Source organism: Colobus angolensis, unplaced genomic scaffold (assembly GCF_000951035.1).
Source record: "Colobus angolensis palliatus isolate OR3802 unplaced genomic scaffold, Cang.pa_1.0 Scaffold73, whole genome shotgun sequence".
NCBI classification, from domain to species: Eukaryota; Metazoa; Chordata; class Mammalia; order Primates; family Cercopithecidae; genus Colobus; species Colobus angolensis.
In genome coordinates this window covers 7,827,261-7,835,300 of record NW_012121043.1, presented here as the reverse complement: position 1 = coordinate 7,835,300, position 8,040 = coordinate 7,827,261, and positions in this window count along the sequence as shown.

Here is an 8,040-nt window from a genome sequence, read left to right as displayed (position 1 = left end):
TTTTCATCTGCTGTTCTCTGCCATGTGCTGCACGCTCCAGGAATACCAGCTGACATTTATTTACACACACACTGTGCTGTGTCTTCTTTCAAAACCTCTGCTCATGCTGTTTCTTCTGCCCTGATTACCTCTTCTAACTCACCTTTTCCCCTCACTTCCTTTAACTAATTCCTAATTCTTTTATTTTTTTTTTTTTCTGAGATGGAGTCTTGCTCTGCTGCCCAGGCTGGAGTGCAGTGGCCGGTTCTCAGCTCACTGCAAGCTCCGCCTCCTGGGTTTACGCCATTCTCCTGCCTCAGCCTCCCGAGTAGCTGGGACTACAGGCGCCCACCTCGTCGCCCGGCTAGTTTTTTGTATTTTTTAGTAGAGACGGGGTTTCACCGTATTAGCCAGGATGGTCTCGATCTCCTGACCTCGTGATCCGCCCATCTCAGCCTCCCAAAGTGCTGGGATTACAGGCTTGAGCCACCGCGCCCAGCTGCTAATTCCTAATTCTTACTCATTTCTTAAACCCAGTGAACACATGATTTTTTCCACAAAGCTGTCCTGGGATTCCGCCCCCCCCGCCCCCCAACCCACTGTCTACTGAGTTAGATATACTTGAGCCTATTAATAGTCAGTATTTCTTTTCTCCAAACCACAGAAACCCAATTCAAATGAGCTTAGAGGAACAAAGTAAATCTGTTACATATAATTAAAGTTTTTTCTCCTTCTTTTCATCCCCAGAATTTTTAAAGAGTATCAATTATTCACTCTGTTTTACTTACTTTCCATTCACTCCCTCATCTACCACTTTCTGAGTTTGGCTCTAGTGCTACTGAAATATCTTTGGCAAAGGTCACTATCACCTAGAACCATAGTTTTTTTTTCACAATCTTCCTTCTTTCTGGCATTCCTAAAAGCTTTGGGGCCCATTGGCAATCCCCTCTTTTTGAAATATTCTCGTTCTCTGACTTTGGACATAGCAATCGGAATCATCACACAAAGTGAGACACAATAGTAGTACAATGCAAAGATTGTGACTTGATCCCCAGCCAGGCAGCTTCCTCACTGACTGGTGTTGGAGAAGTCATTTGGCCTCCACAGCTCAGTTTATGTAGCTGTAAAACAGATATAATAGACATAATATTCACTTGGCAGTATTGCCTTCAGAACTAAATCTTTTAACATTTAAGAAATATTTAACATCTTCTGTGTACCAGGCACTCTCTTGGGTGCTTGAGATATCTTAGTGGGGAAAAAGAAAAAGATAAAAATTTATGTGTCATTGCACTGGAAAAAGGAGAGAGACAATAAATAAATAAATAAATATATAAATGGTACAGAATGTTAGAGGATGACAATGATAAAGAAAAATATAAACCAAGGAGAGGAGATTAGAAGTGTCCCAGTGATGGAACAGATTGCAATTTTAAATAGAGTGGCCAGGGTAAGCCTCACTAAGAAAATGACACTTGAACAAAAATTTTTAGAAATGGAGGGAGTTAATCATTCGGAAATTTGAGATAAGTATATTTCTGGCAGAAGAACTGAAAGGCCAGTGTGTCTACAGTCACATATAGGAGGGAGACAGCAGTAATAGATGAGTCAGAGGTGTAAAAAAGAGAGGAGTGTGCTCTTAGAGGCCATTGTGAGGATTTCACCTTTTAGTTTGAGTGAAATCAAAAGCCTTTAAAAGGCATTGTGCAAAAAAGTAACATAATCACCAATGTTAATTAACAAGACCACTCTGGCTGATTTGTAGAGAATGGACTACAGGTGATAAGGCATAAGCTAGAGACTGGGGTGCTATGGCAACAGTCCTTATGAAGGATGGAAAATTGTGGTGAGATTGGTGAGAAGTAGTTGGATTGTAGAGAGATTTTGGAGGTAGAAATGGAAGTATTTTCCTATTGGGTTAACTGTGAGAGCAAGAGAACAAAATGTGTAATAGCAAGGTTTTAGCCGGAGCCACAGGAAAGACAAAGTTGCCATTTTCTATAATGGAGATGACTGAGAGAGGTAATGAATATCACATCATAAAATCCATATAGTAAAATATTCTGCTGTTTTGTGAATTTGCCTCTTTCATTCTAAGATTTGAGGTAATCATTCCCTTTCTTATCATATAGTAGTAATTTCACATAATTCCATTTGTTTTTATTTTTATAGCCATTGTGTTTAGATAGGCTGACAAGATTTTATTATTCCCCATGTAAGAGATGAGCTGACTAAGGCTTAGAAAAGCTATGAGATTAACCTAAGACCCCAGTATGAACACAATGGATTGTACACTGGAACACTCAGTATTTTGCCTCTTTGCTTGGCATATTTCAGACCATATAATGCTTTCCAAGAATCAGGACAGTGCAGGATAATTTCAAGACAATGCAGTCCAAAACCTTATCATTATACCTTATCATTATACCTGAAGCAACTAACAGAGAATCTAAATAACCTGCTCTGGAACAGTCTGCTTTGTTTTTCAAATCTGGAAAAAGACTTCATATTGACACTCTATTTTGGCACAGTAAATGACTTCCGTACTGTATTTTTAAATCAGAAAACTGCCCACTGAGGAAGAAAGAAAACCAGGAGAAAGCAATGATCCAGAAGCTAAATGATGAAAGTCTATGAGAAAGGAACAACCTACTGTACCATGAGGGAGGAGGCTGAGAAGTGACCATTGCTTTTAGCAACATGACCATCACTGAGGACCTGGACAAGAACAGTTTAAGAGGAGACGTAGGGACAAAACCCTGACTGGAGAGCTTTAAAGATGAAGAGTGGAGAAAACTTGGAGGCAGCAAAGCGTGTCTAGTAAATTGGAGGAGAAAAACGGAGTGAAGAGAAAGAGTAGGGGTTTTTTTTTACTTTTTTTTTTTTTTAAGATGGAGTGGGGAAGAAGAAGGTTTGTGTATAAATGGGAGGAACAGACCAGTAAAGAGGAAATACATGGCGATGTGCGAGATGAAAGTATGGCAGTAATGCTCTCGAGTGGGCAAGAGGGATAAAATTTAGTGCCCAAGGAGAGGGACTGATATTGGAATCTCTATTCCAGTATGTGTAGCTATTCTTCTTCACAGCTGATAAAATTAAGCATGCAGGTCTAAAGGCTGGTCAGCAGGTAAGGGAGGAGAAGTCTGGGAGTTCTCTCTGCAGTGCTTCTGAGTACTCCGTGGAGTAGCAAACAGGTCATATGCAGAAAGCGAGGACGAAGGAGGATAAGATGGAAGACAAAGGAGGGGAAAAAAGATGTAATCCAGCCATGGAAAAGATTGAAAGAGTGAAAGCCAGGGAAGAACAGAGCCACTGCCAGGTAAATGCATTTATTTATTAATTTATTGATTTATTTATTTTTAAATTTAATCGGAACATATTTATTTACTTTTTAAATTGATAAATAAAAGTTGCATATGTTTATTCCATACAACATTTTCTTTTCAAATGTGTATACATTGTGGAATGGCTAACGCAAGCTAATTAACATGCACATTACCTCATTTAGTTATTTCTTTATGTGGTGAGAGTACACAAGTTCCACTCTCTGAGCAGTTTTCAAGAACAGAATATGTTGTTATTAACTATGATTATCATGTTGTACAGTAGATCTATTGAACTTATTCCTCCTCTCTAGCTAAAATTTTGTTATCATTTGACCAACATCTCTCCAACCTCCTTCCCCCAGCCTGTGGTAACCACTAGTTTATTCTCTATTTACATGAGTTCAACTTTTTCTATACTCCACATGTAAATGAGATCCTATGGTACCTGTCTCTCTGACACATGTCACTTAACATAATGTCCTCCATGTTCATCTGTGTTGTTGCAAATGATAACATTTTCTTCCCTTTTAAGTAAATAGTATTCTACTGTGTCTACATACCACATTTTCTTTATCGGTTTATCTACTAGTGGACATGTAGGTTGATTCCTTATCTTGGCTATTGCGAATAATGCTGCAACGAACATGGGAGCGCAGGTGTCTCTTTAACATACTGGTTTCATATTCTTTGGACATATACTCCATAGTGGGATTGCTGAGTCATAAGATAGTTCTATTGTTAATTTTTTGAGGAGATTCCTTACTGTTTTCTATAATGGCTGCACTGATTTACATTCCCATTAACAATGTACAAGGATTCCCTCTTCTCCACATTGTCTGCAACACTTTCTTTTGTCATTTTGATAGGTATTTTCACAGGTGTGAGATGACAGATATCTCGTTATGGTTTTAATTTGCAGTTTCTGATGGTTGGCAATTTTGAGTGCTTTTTCAAATACTTGATGGCCAAAGCTATAAGAGTCAAAATAGCATAGTACTGGCATAAAAACTGACCCATAGAGAAATGAAGCAGACTAGAGAGCACAGAAATAAATCCATGCATTTTTGTTTGGTCAATTGATTTTGACAAAGGTGCCAAGAACACAAAAGGGAAAAGATGGTCTCTTCAATAAATGGTGTTGGGACAACTGGATATTCACAAGTAGAAGACTGAAATTAGACCCTTATCTCACAACATATGCAAAAATGAACTCAAAATGGATTGAAGGGCCTGCCACTGCAGGCTCCGTGAGACAGCTGAAAAGCTGTGAGTGTTCAAAGTGTGAAAGGGAGAACATCTGACCCCGAACACACATCTTACCGGGAAACCTGAAGGATCAAATTATGGGAGAGGATTTGACCTTACTGGGAGCTGAGATGAATTTAGAGAGCTGGGAAAAATATAGGAGTAGAGGAAGCTGTGGGAAGAGCCCTGTGGGCACTCTTGGTCCCCAGTGAAGCTATTTCTGACTTTGTCTCACAAGGGTCCTTGGGGAGGGCTCCTAGTGGAATTAGGGAAAGACCACAGGAAGAAAGAAACTTCCACTTAACTTTGTAACAATTTCAATCAAAGCAAAGTTTCTTGGACCAAATCTCGGGAAGGAGGTGATCTGGGATTGCAGACAGAAACACAAAAGCCACAGCAAGCAAACAGGAACAAAACCTGAAAGCCCTGCCTGTTTTCTTAGCACGAAGGCTTGTAGCCAGGGCCAAAATCTTAGCCTGCTCACTGACTGCCTGGAGATAAATTTGGTGCTACTGGGGGGACATGGTGGGAGTGAGACTGATCTTGCTTGCTGCATGGGAATCGGGTGAGGCCTGTCCCTGTTGACTTTCCCCAACTACAATGGCAACTTGTATGATGCAGCAGAGGCAGCTATAATCCCCCCTGGGAATGTAACTCCATCAACCTGAGTACCACAACCCTCACCCCCAGAGGCCACGACAAGTCCCCTTACGGCCAGCTTGTATCCTCCCTACACCACTGCAACTGATGCTCTCTTGAAAGTGCCTCCTCCTTCCTGGAGGCCAACCAACACTAGGCCAGTGCAAGAAACAAAACTACAACCAAGGACTTTCTCAGAGTCCACTCACTCCCCTGCTACCTCCACTGGAGCAAGTGCTGATTGATACCCACAGATGAGAGTCATAAAGATGAAACACGTCACAGGACCCTTTGTAGACATTCCCTAGTACCAGCCCAGAGGCTGATAGCTGAGCTGGGTGGCTGGACACAGAAAAGGAACAACAATCATTGCAGTTTGTCTATCAGGAAGCCCCATCCTTAGGGGAAGGGGGGAGAACACCACATCAAGGGAGCACCTCATGAGACAAAAGAATCTGAACAACAGCCCTTGAGCCCTAGATCTTCCCTCTGACATAGTCTACTCAAATGAGAAGGAAACAAAACAAAACAAAATCTGGTAATATAACAAAACAAGGTTCTTTAATATCCCCAAAGGATCACACTAGCTAACCAGCAATGGATCCAAACCAAAAAGAAATATCTGAATTGCCAGAAAAAGAATCCAGAAAGTCAATTATTAAGCTGCTCAAGGAGGCACCACAGAAAGGTGAATGACAACTTAAAGAAATCAAAAATATGTTCTAGGATATGGATGGAAAAAACTCCAGAGAAATAGATAGCATAAATAAAAAATAATCACAACTTCTGGAAATGAATGACACACTTAGAGAAATGCAAAATACACTGTAAAGTCTCAGTAATAGAGTTTAAAAAGCAGAAGAAAGAATTTCAGAGCTTGAAGACAAGGCTTTCAAATTAACCCAATCTGACAAAGACAAAGAAAAAAGAATTTTAAGAAAACGAACAAAGCCTCCTAGAAGTTTGGGATTATGGTAAATGACCAAACGTAAGAATCATTGGTATTCTTGAGGAAGAAGAGAAATCTAAAAGTTTGAAAAACGTATTTGAGGGAAAATTTGAGGAAAATCTGGCCTTGTTAGAGATCTAGACATCCAAATACAAGAAGCTCAAAGAACACCTGGAAAATTCATTGCAAAAAGATTATCACCTAGGCACATAGTCATCAGGTTATCCAAAGTCAAGATGAAGGAAAGAATCTTAAGAGTTATAAGGCAAAAACATCAGATAACTTATAAAGGAAAACCTATCAGATTCACAGCTGATTTCTCAGTAGAAATCCTCCAAGACAGAAGGGATTAGGGACCTATATTTAGCATCCTCAACAAAACAATGATCAGCCAAGAATTTTGTATCCAGTGAAACTAAGCTGCATAAATGAAGGAAAGATACAGGCTTTTTCAGACAAACAAAAGCTGGGAGAATTTGCCACTACCAAGCCAGCACTACAAGATCTGCTAAAAGGACCTCTAAATCTTGAAACAAATCCTCAAAATACATCAAAATAGAACATCCTTAAAGCATAAATCTCACAGGACCTATAAACAGTTAACAAAATGAAAAATAAAACAAGGTATTCAGGCAACAATCAGCACAATGAATAGAATAGAACCTCGCATCTCAGTATCTCAATACTAACATTGAATGTAAATGGCCTAAATGCTCCACTTAAAAGATGCAAAATGGCAGGGGAGATAACAATTCACCAAACGAGTATCTGCTGTCTTCAAGGGACTTACCTAATACATAAGGTCTCACATACACTTAACATAAAGGGTGATATTTCATGCAAATGGACACCAAAAGGAAGCAGGAGTAGCTACTCTTACATTACACAAAACAGACTTTAAAGTAACAATACTTAAAAAAGACAAAGAGGGACATTATATAACGATAAAAGGACTAATCCAACAGGAAAATATCACAATTCTAAATATATATGCACTTAACACTGGAGCTCCCAAATTTATAAAACAATTACTACTAGACCTAAGAAATGAGATACACAGCAACACAATAATAGTGGGGGATTTCAATAACCCACTGACAACACTAGGGGGGTCATAAAGAGAGACAAATCCAAAAAAAAAATGGATTTCAACTATATCCTAGAACAAATGCGCTTAACAGATATTTACAGAACATTTTACCCAACAACTGCAGAATACACATTCTGTTCATCAGCACACGGAACATTCTCCAAGATAGTCCATATAACAGGCCACAAAACAAATCTCAATACATTTAAGAAAATTAAAATTATATCAAGTACTCTCTCAGATCATGATGGAATAAAACCGGAAATCAACTGCAAAAAGGAACCCCCAAAACCATGCAAATACATGGAAATAAAATAATCTTCTCCTGAGTAATCCTTGGGTCAACAAATCAAGTTAAAAATTAAATAATTATTTGAACTGAACAATAATAGTGACAAAACCAATCAAAACCTCTCGGATACAGTAAAAGCAGTGCTAAGAGGAAAGTTGATAGCATTACATGCCTGTATCAAAAAGTTTGAAAGAGCACAAATAGGCAGTCTAAGGTCACACTTCAAGGAACTAGAGAAACAAGAACAAACCAAACCCAAATGCACTAGAAGAAAAGAAATAACAAAGATCAGAGCAGAACTAAATAAAAGTGAAACAAACAAACAAAAAAAAAATACAAAAGATAAGTGAAACAAAAAGCTAGTTCTTTGAAAAGATAAACAAAACTAATAAATCATTAGTGAGATTAACCAAGAAAAGAAGACAGAACATCCAAATAAGCTCAATTAGAAATGAAATGGGAGATATTATAACAGATACCACAGAAATACAAAAAATCATTCCAGGCTACTATGAACACC